Source organism: Dreissena polymorpha, chromosome 5 (assembly GCF_020536995.1).
Source record: "Dreissena polymorpha isolate Duluth1 chromosome 5, UMN_Dpol_1.0, whole genome shotgun sequence".
Lineage (NCBI taxonomy): Eukaryota > Metazoa > Mollusca > Bivalvia > Myida > Dreissenidae > Dreissena > Dreissena polymorpha.
The window spans coordinates 19,321,014-19,333,437 of record NC_068359.1 but is presented as its reverse complement, the minus strand read 5'-3'; the positions used below and the strand labels follow the sequence as shown (position 1 = coordinate 19,333,437).

At 40.0% G+C, this 12,424-nt stretch overlaps 2 non-coding genes across 2 annotated transcripts; both read right to left on the bottom strand.

Moving 5' to 3' along the window:
* Positions 1-210: 210 nt before the first annotated feature.
* On the bottom strand, positions 211-282 carry Trnae-uuc (transfer RNA glutamic acid (anticodon UUC)). Its single transcript has one exon. It is a non-coding gene; the product is annotated as a tRNA-Glu (tRNA).
* Positions 283-6,175: 5,893 nt separating this feature from the next.
* Trnae-uuc (transfer RNA glutamic acid (anticodon UUC)) lies at positions 6,176-6,247 on the bottom strand. The gene has a single exon. It is a non-coding gene; the product is annotated as a tRNA-Glu (tRNA).
* Between the last annotated feature and the right edge of the window lie 6,177 nt (positions 6,248-12,424).

Sequence of the window (12,424 nt, the reverse complement as noted above, 5' to 3'; positions counted from 1 at the left end):
TCCACTACTTAATACATAAAAGGTTAGACTTGTCGGTGTACGTCGTATATTACTCCTAAGGCGGTGAACGCTCTTTCTAAGTTGTATTGATGTTTTTTAATTGTATCTTCATTGATTTTAAAATCAAATATCTCATTGTGTTTCAGTTATCTCGTGAAAAAGCACCTAAATATCATGTATTGTGCTAGTTTATCGAATAATAAAACAGCTTTCCGGTGCCGGGAATCGAACCCGGGCCGCCTGGGTGAAAACCAGGAATCCTAACCACTAGACCACACCGGATTGTGAAGTACAAAAAGGAGTATACATTTTTATTATCAATCGATAGTATCGCCTATACACACCGCGACTGTTAGGTAATGAACAGATGCCCCGAGCTGTGGTCATACAAATTTGATCCTATGATTAGAGACATTGAGATGGTAAGTAAGCTTGATGGTACCTTTTTGGCCTGGGGCGTAGCTCTAAGGCCATAGCAATGATACAAATTTCTGAGACAGTCAGAATTGACTGGCTGCCAAAACCCACGAATGAATGAATTCCCAAAAGTCCGATTTACCACTTGGTGGTAATTCATGCGCAATCAAAGAAGTTCTTCGCAGATCTCAATAATCCGCCTTGTTAATACAGAACATCACTATATAACATGACAGTGTCATAAAACGTGTAAAAATATTATTGAAGCAAAATTGCTAAACATACGACATAGTTTTTATTATTGTTTGCATATTCATGCGAGAATAAGTTCTTCACTTGACGGTCTAGGCCGAAAAGATACGAGTGTCTACGGAGACAGTAAGAAGAATTTGTTTCTGATACATTTTTTGAAGACATAACATTTGGTATTTATACACATATTTTAAGATATTGTTATTTTATTCTGCGTCAAGAAAAAAGAAAATGAAAAAAACAACAACAAATATTCATGATCATTCTCGGAAATATACGAAGTTACCGGATATGATATTTCACTGCGCAGATCGAGCGCGCAAATCGAGCGCGAAAAGTTCTACGTGAGACAACGTACACAATCTGTACACCGTTCGTTATCAGGGGAATGCTGCGTTTACACTATGTTCCCGGCGACCACGGCAATCACGTTTGGGACCACCGTGGAGGAAACGGGATGAACGTAAGGCAACGTTGGGGAACGGGATAGTCAAACGTGACACAACGTGGTTGTCGTGGTTGCCGTGCCAAAATTTTAAACTGTCAAAAAAATGCCACGGCAGCCACGGCGGTAATGAGAAACGTGATAGAACTTTTTTAACGCAACAAAACTTGACAGTACGCAGGCCGTAACAGAACCCGAAAAGGGTCCGTACTCTGACGGGAATCCTATTTATTCCCCGACATGTTAAGATTCCATCAAGTTTTGTTACTTTTTGTTACGTTTTGTCAAGATTACCACGGCAAGCTAGGATAGTTGACAGCCGTTTTGCTATGTGTTCATTACGACCCGTTACGATGTGTTGCGTTTTGCAGGCAGATGCGTTACGGCCAGTTGAGTTGTTGTACGGTCTGACACGATTCGCGCGGTCTGAAGATGAGTACATAAAAGCCGTGCTATTCAAAAACATCGTCTACTAAAATGAAGTATGGAATGTCCTGATTCTGGTCATCGTTTAGAAGAGGGCATGTTGGCGGGAACCCTATTCTAGACTGTTCTAGAAGTTCACAAAGTTCTGAGGCATTATAGATTTGGGCATCAGACATATGTCCATCTCCACCGACTTCAATCCATATGCAACGATACTGGGCATCTACTAATGCAAGGAGATGGATACTGTAAATTCCCTTATAGTTGTAGTACAGGGAATTTGTGTTTGGTGGCTTGCTGATAGCAGCTGCTTCCCGTCTAGAGCACCAACTGCAACTGCATGTGGCAAATACCACTGTCTTCAAATTCCTGGGAGATAGCCACTCATCGGGTGTCACAGGAACGGTGAACACTTCGTCAATGTAGGCCTGGACAGTAGCGCTGCATTCTTCAGGAACCTTTGACAAATTGCTGCCTTACTGCACCGAAACGCATAGGAGAGTGACGAGTAATTTTCCCCTGTAGCCAAATGCCTCGAGTCAGTGCCAGTTTCAAGCCAGGTGTAAGGGAAGGGCAAAACTTCGTCTTGGCATCTTGTCTTGAGATGACTTGAGGTATCCTTTCAAGGATCTCATCGAATAGTTCTGGGGGCATCCTCAGATAATTCTGAAAGGTGTTGATATCTTCATTGTGGAGTTCCCAGGTAAGAAATGCATCAAAGTGCCCTTGCTGCAGCCTTCTCGCTTCCGATAGCCATGGACGAACCCACAGAGACCTTGGCCTCCTTCTTCGTCTTTTCCCGGACTTCTGTGCTTCTTTCATCTCTTTACAACGCAAAGATTTTATTAATCCTGCAAATAAGCAGGCAAACACATCATCCTCGTCGTTCACATGCATGTCACTGGAAGTATTTTGTTATAATAAATAATGTTGCTTGAGAGTTTTATTTTATATCGGGAGCACAATCGTGCCCGAAACCTCTCGGATGTCCACGTTTGACCCGCACGGTACCTTGACATAACGTGACAAATGAATGACAAACGTGTACAACGTATCAAACCTGCACGACAAACGCAAACAACTTGCGGGAACGTAACAGAACGCACCGTACCTTGAAGCAACATTTATACATCCGTGACTGACCGTGGATGAAAACTCAGCGCACCGTCGAAGAGCCGCGTTTCCGCTTCGACGGCACGTCACGGATACCTTGATAAACCGTGAGGAAACTTAGCACAACCTAGCAAACCTTGGATTAAAGGTCAAAAATTGCAACAGTCACACGGCGCGATACGTTTCGGACAAACGGGACTGCCGTGGCTGCCGGGAACGTAATGTAAACGCAGCATAAAGGCCCAGTCTCACTATGATGCCGACGGAGCCCCTTTGCCTGATCCGGGATCTACCGGGATGAACCGTGGCTCTACCGGGATGAACCGGGGCTCCGTCGGGGACGACCGGGATGAACCGGTGAAAACCGGGGCTCCACCGGGAAAGTATTAAAATGTTTAATACCTCCGGGATGAACCGGAAGTCTTGGGCAACGACCGGCGCTGCACCGGGAACAACCGTGCCGGCGGTGTTACGGTATACCGGGGCTCTGCCGGCGTTCCCCTGGGCTCAACCGGGGCACTACCGGCGACAACCGGGGCTATTCCGGGACGCTGCCGGCTTTCACTGGGGCACAACCGGCGACAACAGGGGCTTTGCCGAGGCTACCGGGATAAACCGTATCCAGACCGGGTTGACCGGGACTCTGCCGGGCTGTTGACCGGCTTCAACCGGGGCCGGCACCCGGAAATAGTGTGACTGCGTTAAAAAAAAATCTACGAATCATCCCGGTCCTCGCCGGTCGACCGGCGTTAGCAAACCGGGATGGACCGGGGCTCTGCCGGCAAAAGTGAGACTTGGGCTTAAGTGGATTTTCTTTTGCTTACACATTACATAGGAAGTATGCGTGTTTTCCTGACCTGTTAATTATGTAATAGAAAGCTATTTTAGGCTATTGAAAGTGATTTTTTGGCGCCAACAATAACAGTTTTTTGCGGCCATGTTGTTGTTGTATATCTTCACCGCCTATGTAGACGAACACCAGATCTGTAGAGTTGAACAAAAGGTTATCGTTCCCACAACCAGTATCGTGTTGTCCTCCACCGTCTATGTACACTGTAGTATATACATAACTATTGTCTTGTCTTACAGTCTCTGAGCTTCTGCACTCAACCGCTAGGATCAATCCGTATACATTCTGACAAAGGAAGAAATTCGGACAAAATATCGTAAATGCATTTTACGTCACACTTAACGTAGCCCTAGGCCTTCAGCGCCTACAGCGCTTTGATTAAAATGTGTCAACATGGCAATTAAAAAAATTGGTCATCGATTCAAAAACGCTTTTCGTCAATAATTAAGTAAACGCGTGTATTACCAACATTGAATTTTAACAACACCGCATGTGATGAAATTCTGCGTGGTGTATGATAACTTATAAAAAAAATTAATGTATCTTTCCCTGTTATGAATATTATTTAAACTATTCCAAATAGTATAGTTTTATTAATAGAGCAATTCATTGACATTTTTTTCAAAATTTCGACCATCTGTGAACAAGCCTCTTAAAGGGGCCTTTTCACAGATTTTGGCATTTTTTAACTTATTCATTAAATGCTTTATATCGATAAATGTAAGCATTGGATCGTAACAGCTCCAGTAAAAAATCAAGAATACAATTTAAAAAAGGAAAAGAACATTGCCCGGTCCAGATTTCGAACCAGTGACCCCTGGAGTCCTGCCAGAGTCCTGAAGTAAAAACGCCTTAGCCTACTGAGCTATTCCGCCGAGTACACTTACTTGACGTATTTTATACCTTATATCACAGGTGGGTAGCGTGTGGCTATGATATTAATTAGTGAAAACATCATTTTGAATGCTAAATAATGATATAATAACGAAAAATTAACTTTTCTGAAAAAAAATATTTCACTATCAAATATATATATAACAAGGTATGCAACTCAAAATCAGCCCAAAACGGGGTGCATCGCTTTGAACAGCCATATCTTCATCAATTGTGCAGCGATTTTCACGATCTCGGTCTTATTCAACGCAGAAATGAATTTCCTTTCTGGAAATGTATATGTCTTGCAATATGTTTACAAAAGCTGGGTCAACTTTTAATAAATAACACGATACACAACTCGCATGACCCAGTTGACAGTGATCATGCTGTCTTTTAGACTGAAATCTTTACGGAGTAAAGGGCAACTTCCCTACAAAGTTCACGCAGTTCGATACCATAATTCAATAAAACGCATGAAAAAAAACATTATTACCGTTCTTGTCGTTACATTCTGCATCAAGACTAACTGTCCAGCGCCGGTTGAAACCTTTGTTTACATACATTTCAACTAACTGACATTTTAAACATACTAGTGATTTCATTGGTCCAATGCGGAGGTGTGTCTTTACAACTGGAGATTTCATTCATAAAGACAGCATGATCACTGTCAACTGGGTCATGCGTGTTGTGTATCGTGTTATTTCTTAAAAGTTGACCCAGCATTTGTAAAAATATTGCAAGACATATACATTTCCAGAAAGGAAATTCATTTCTGCGTTGAATAAGACCGAGATCGTGAAAATCGCTGCACAATTGATAAAGATACGGCTGTTCAAAGCGATGCACCCCGTTTTGGGCTGATTTTGAGTTGCATACCTTGTTATATATATATATATATTTGATAGTGAAATATTTTTTTTCAGAAAAGTTAATTTTTCGTTATAATATGATTATTAATCATTCAAAATGATGTTTTCACTAATTAATATCATAGCCACATGCTAACCACCTGTGCCTTATATAAGCAATCTTCGTAGTTTCACAAAATTTAACGACAAAAACAGAACTCTCCAAATTATTCAATCGTTTCGCGTTGCAACGCTTTATAATTTTTAGGTTTTAAAATCGTCAAACGATGCATATAATGGCTACATTAGACCATGGTAGATGTTCAGTATTACTGTTTCCTCACAAATATCATAACTAAAACAAAAATTTGCGAATCTGAAACAACTTTTTTCAATTTTGTCAATTTACCAAAGCGTGAAAAGATCCCTTTAAACGTTAGAAAGAAATCTCATTTATATTGTCAATGTGCAATATTAAAGTGGCTAATGACTGCCATATCGTTTGACGATTCTGGCGTGTTGGCGGGCATGAAGAAGGTCGCAAACGGCACATATCTCCGTCTGATTTATATTTTTAACCAATTTTATAATTTATATTTCCCATATTTATATTTCATTCGGTCTAATGGTGAGTATTCCTGGTTTCCATCCAGGGTTCGAGTGCCGGCATGGACACATACAATTTACGTTGTTCCTTCAAGTTTTTATCCGACAAAAAGGGTTTTATTATACTAGATGAACATTCATTGAATTCAACGTCCCTTCATAAATGTTAACTATATATCATGTAAGTGTTTGCTGCCATATACATGTTATATTTATAGCGTATTCGGGCTTAAAAGATCCGCGGCACCGGAAAGTTATGTTTTTCTCTGGCCAGTGAGGTAAATACATTTGTTTTTATACAGATTCTTATTTGCTGAAATATGTTTTAAAGAAAAAAATTATTTCCGGTGCCGGGAATCGAACCCGGGCCGCCTGGGTGAAAACCAGGAATCCTAACCACTAGACCACACCGGATAACGTTATGGTGTAGCAATAAGAACATTACATTTCCGGTCAGCGTTGTAATTATCGTCGATAATATATAAATATACATGTCTAACAGGGTGACAGTAAATTTGTCCACTTCAGGAAATACTGTCTACCGAGGCGAAGCGACAGTATTTTTCCAAAAGTTGACAAATATACTGTCACCCTGTCAGACATGTAATATTTATTTTATTATATCGAAAAAACTATTCAAACATGAACAATTTATATGAACCATGAACAATTTTAATATTTAATAATTGTATTTAATTTCAGCAATGAACAACCATTAATATATTGATAACAATAATAAAACTGCGCATGCGCGAATGGGACAGTATATTTCTTTACCATTCCGCACGTAATTGCTAAGGTAGCGGGCGACAGTATTTTTTGGAGCGGGCGACAGTATTGTTTGGACAGTAATTTTTTTCCCGCTGGGTCTGACAGTATTTCTATGTCACGATGGCCTATGGGAGTTAAAAGTGAGGTTTAATAAACACCAATGTCAAACACCGGTCACTAGATATCATGCACTTAGTCCATATCAACCGTTATACATCGACTATCTCTGGGATCCTCCGTATGATAGATTTATGCAATAAATGGTCTGCTGATCCTGTGCAAATAATCTTATGTTGAACGTCCTTGGGCTGGTGGGCTGATAGCTTCAACGTTAAGCAAATTCGCGCATTCACAGTTTTATGTTTGGTAGAAGGTTTCCTACTGTGGTTACACAGTAAAATCCAGAGGGCGACAATGCGATAGTACGAAGGCGACAATGCGATAGTACGATTGCGACAATGCGATAGTACGATGGCGACAATGCGATTACGCGATAGTACGATGGCGACCATGCGATAGTGCGATAGCGACAGTGCGATAGTACGATGGCGAACCACACACGGGAGCTGTTTTCACGATCCCAGTTGGTGCATCTGATGCCGTCGTTGTCTAAGTTGTTGATCGAAATGTTAGGTCGGAGGTTCGAGCCACAATCGAGAATGTTCTGACATGCCCGGTCGTCGCATGTGATTCCGTCCGCCAGGATTCCGTGGCGGGAATGTGGTTGCAAGGTTAGAGCCGCACACGGGACACCTTCTTACAATCTCGGTTGCCGATTTAACATCTTCTTATATCAAGGGGTACATTGATTACCTCCGTACAGCTATACCAGCTTTTTGGATTAAAGTGAAGCTATTCATCGGTAAAGATATCTCATAAGTCAAAAACGGTTAGTGTTTTATGTCGCCGTGGTGTAGTGGATATGGCGTCCGCCTAGCGATCGGGAGGTCACGTGTTCGATCCCCACTGTTGGGGTGTTTTTTAAATCTCCACCATAAATACCAAGTAATGCTTCTAGTCCCAGGAAACGAACTCGACAGCGTTTCAAATAAACCTTAGGCTTTCTATGCAATCGAGCTAAAATAAATAGGTTTTATCTATGGGTTGGTGTTTAAGTTTTTGATGGGTTGACATAAATAATATAGATCTACAGAGTTGACACCCCTGAATTATATAGTCAACACATTTAATCGAATTTACATTTACAAACTTGCTTTAATAATCTTGAAATCATGCATACTAGTATTTAGTTAATAGCAATCAACGAATGTTCTGGTTTGTGTAAAGAATATGCTAATATGCTGTGTAACTTAAATCTCAGTCGAACAAGGGTGCACATTTTACAACAACCATAACATTATTGAGGAAAGTTTGTTTCTTTATTTACAGTGCAAACCCTATTTCTTAGTGCACATACCTGTATAACGCAAGTGTGTATTTTATCATCAAGCCGTAAAATAGCTAATAAAAAAGAGATTAATCTTAAAGAAAGAAGCAAGTAGAAACTGTCACATGCATGTGTAAAAACTGTTAAATGCAAGTGATATTGTTCTAGAACATGGTAACGGCATTGCATCGGCCAAAAACAGATGATACGGGATTTACCTCCATTATGTAACCACGTGTGAACAATTAATGTTCTCACACCTCCATCCTTAAGGAATGTTGTTACATCATTAATCCGCGCAAAATTGCCGATAAAGCGATTGCGAAAAATCGCACAGTGGTAATAATTGGCTCCCGCAAGATGTTGCCGATCTTTGCACTTCGCACCGCGACAAATCGCTCGTAAACGCATTCAAAATAACATCTGAAGTCAGTTTAACCGTGTAACTTGCATGTCGATAATGTGCCTATATTATTTCGCTTTTTTTGTAGTTGATGAAGCACCGATTTCTTTATAAAACAGATCAAAGGTTATCCGAATAGTGTACGTCCGATTATTTTACAATCTCGGTGGCGGTAAAATGCACGCACTTTTTAGCGGAAAATTGGCGAACATTACCGGAATTATTTACGAAAAATTAGCGTTACGTGTAGAATGGGTGCCGCAAGTTTAACGAATGTATTAACTTTTTTAAGCTGCCCATTGGAACGGCTTAATGGAACTAGGTGCTGTATAAGACAGCGTAAAAATTCATTAGTTCTACATGGTTTATTTCTGTTTCTCCGTAAATATGTTTCAACCATCCTGGCGAGTCATCAAAAAAGTAACATATTGCTGTCGCCGAATATGGTTTAGAGGTCCTCTGATAATAAATACCGTGAAAGTAGTATCTGAACGTACGCTGTGCAATATACATAAAAATCCCATTAAATATTTCAAGATTCAATTGCCCTTTGATTGTTTCTTCCGGCCATGAAGAGACCTATTACGCCCAAAGCGGACTCCGGTCACAACATATTATTTATTTATACAAATGAATTAACCAGTATTGAAGGAAATGTCTTCAATTTTGAAACTTTACTTTCATCTGTCTACTTCAATCATTTTGTGACAAATTCAAAGGTCCGTCTTCTTCAATTGCCGGGTTTAAAAGAACACACCGTCCAATCGACTAACGCAACGTCTGTGGTTCATCCATCGGCTGAGCTAGTAGATAAATGTCGGTTAAAAGCGGAGTGTAAGTATTTCCCTATTCTTTATATTTTACGTATTGAATTGTGCAGGTTTGAGTGTGTTCTTTGAGAGCCTAAGTAAGAAGGACTTTGAGAACGTAATCCCCACCTTCATAGCTGCTTACTGTTAAAGAAATCCGTTAGAATGTGGTCAAAAATAAAACAAAATTAACCACTCTCGCAGTCAGCCGATGGATGAACCACAGACGTTGCGTTAGTCGAATGAACGGTGTGAAGAAACGCCTCATAAAAATCGTACATACATGTAACTCGAATCGTATACAGTGTGAATACACTAATGCTGTTACCAAACAATCATTTTTTGCGCTTTTTGTAAATCATCCTTTTTATAATGTGTTCGACATTTTACAAAATCATAACCGGCATGCAAGTAAAATCGTTCCAATTTTAGAAGTGTTTTTTTTAGTAGAACATGTGCGATCAACGATCTACAATTCGCGCCACGAAATTTGGTAATGTCCTTATTAAATGCTATATAGATTGATGTAGTCCGTATAGCCGATTTGTCAGATTTGAGTACGTAAAAAGATAAAATACACTCAAGGAAGATGGGACACTGATCCGACGTCAAATACTAAAAAAATGAGGATAATCTATAAACTATGTATTCTCATATTTTTATCTGAAATTTTGTGAAAGAAAATTTGTTTTGATTTGCCCTATTTGGGAGGTAATGATACTGAATAAAATCAATGTCGAAAAGGATCATTCTGTAAAAAGAGCAGTTTCCGGTGCCGGGAATCGCGCCCGGGCCGATTGAATGAAAATCAGAAATCGTTACCGCTATACGACACCGGATATTGGAATGTATACAACAAGAAGTATTTGTCAATGGCTTTAAACACCGAACTTATCGTTATAAATAGATATGCATGTTTCAAGGTTTCTCACATACATATTCATATCTGTGTTTAGTTGTCCCGTCGCAGATTAAAACGCAACTATTGTAAGTATATATGAAGCAATTTTTTTAACTTTTTAATACTATTTTGGTGAAATAAAAGAGTATGTAGGAACCTCTTCAAAACAATGTTTATGGATGCCATTATGTTTTAGTTTGATTGATGATTATACATCAACGAACTGATAATTAAATGAGCGGCGCTATGTGAAAAGGGGTTTAATGCACGTGCGCAAAGTGTCGTCCCAGATTAGCCCGTGCAGTCCGTACAGGCTAATTATGGACGATACTTTTCGCCCTAACTGGATTTGTGCTAGGAAGAGACTTTCTTTAAACGAAAAACACCCTAAAGGCGAAAATTTACGATAAATTACCAATTTTAGCACTAGCTTTAACCCTTTGCATGCTGGGAAATTTGTCGTCTGCTAAAATGTCGTCTGCTGAATTTGTAAAATAAGCATTTTCTTCATTTTTTTTTCAAAGAATACTATCAGAATAGCAAACAGTTTGGATCCAGATGAGACGCCACGTTCTGTGGCGTCTCATCTGGATCCAAACTGTTTGCAAAGGCCTTTAAAATTCGGTTCCCGCACTGAAAGGGTTAAACTCCCTTTTAAAAGAGCACGGCCCAAATATGTTCACGAGTGTTTGCTTTTTTTGCTTGTTTGATTATAATGCATACTTTCTTTAACCCATTTATGCCTAGTGGACTCTCCCATCCTTCAAAATTGGATCAATGTATTTCCAAAAGTAGGGGTGTCTGGTATATTTATTTCTATATTTAGAATATTTCTAACAGAATATTATTTAAGCAAACAGCGCAGACCCAGATGAGACGCCGCATTATGCGGCGTCTCATCTGGGTCTACGCTGTTAGCAATGTCCTTTTTTCAGGACGCTAGGCATAAATGGGTTAATCTATGTCTAAAAAAATAATTGTAATTGTCATTTTCCACACTGCGACCAAAGCCCTTTTAACAATTTGTTTTGTACAAATGTGTAAACGAATTGACAGGCCTACTATTTGTGTGTATTTCAAAGTTGGTGAGGTCCATCTGCGCCGGAGGCTTGATTTTAAAGTTAAATCAATTACATGAACGCTTTCACAATTAGCACGTATTGATATTGTTGATCAAATGAGTCGTGTTCTGAGAAAACTGAGAATAATGCATGTGCGTAAAGTGTCGTCCCAGATAAGCCTGTGCAGTCTGCACAGACTAATCAGGGACGGCACTATCCGTCTTAATTGGATTTTTGCTAAGAAGAGACTTCATTTTAACGAAAAATGTCATAAAAGCGGAAAGTGTCGCCCCTGATTAGCATGTGCGGACTGTAAGGCTAATCTGGGACGGCACTTTACGCTCATACATTATGCCCAGTTTTCTCAGAACACGACTCAAATGATTAACGTAATATAAGCTTTATATATGCATATTACATTAGCCGTTGTAGTCTAGTGATTGGAATTCCTGATTTTCATCCCGGCGGCCTGGGCTCTAAGTCGTGTCCAGCACCGGCAAGTTACGTTTGTTTGAATGTTGTTTGTTTCTCGTCGAAATACCATTACCGCCATGAATCATGCATAATGCGTATTGCGTTTGTTCTTTGTTATTTAGCGGACAAATATTAATGGGCGGAAAGAAACTACTTTTGGACCAAAACATGCAAGGTCGGCACACAAGTAAAGGTTCAGTCCAATCTTGCAAAGACTTTCTTACTTAAAACTAATCAGTAGGTATTTTAATGAGCCTAGCTCTGGGAAAACGGGATTTAATGCACGCGCCTAAAGCGTCGACTTAGATTAGCCTGTGCAGTCCACACAGGCTAATCATGAACGACACTTCCCTCCTAGTAGGGATTTCATTAGAAGACTTTTTAAAGAACAATTTTATATGAGCGGAATGTGTCTTTATTCCCAGAGCGTGCGTGGCTAAAAAAGATAAAACTGGCCAGTGGTCTCGTGTTATTAAAGGTTTTACAGCTTCCGGCTATTGGTCAATAAGTAAGCCTTAAACCCCTTAATTACCCGGGCCGGAATTGAAAATCTACGAACCCGAGACATATAATTAGCAGTAAATACGAAGTTACTTATCAATTAGATGTTTTTGAAATACAACGCTGTGGAGATTGCCCCCGTCATTAAGGCGCAGTGAAAGGGGTTACCCGCGAATTTACGGTGAGATAGCGTCAACGCAAATACCCCCTAGATGTCTCTAATTGTACCGTGACGGCACATAGGTGTTATAATAGGGCGATTTGTTGTAATTTTGTAGCACGTG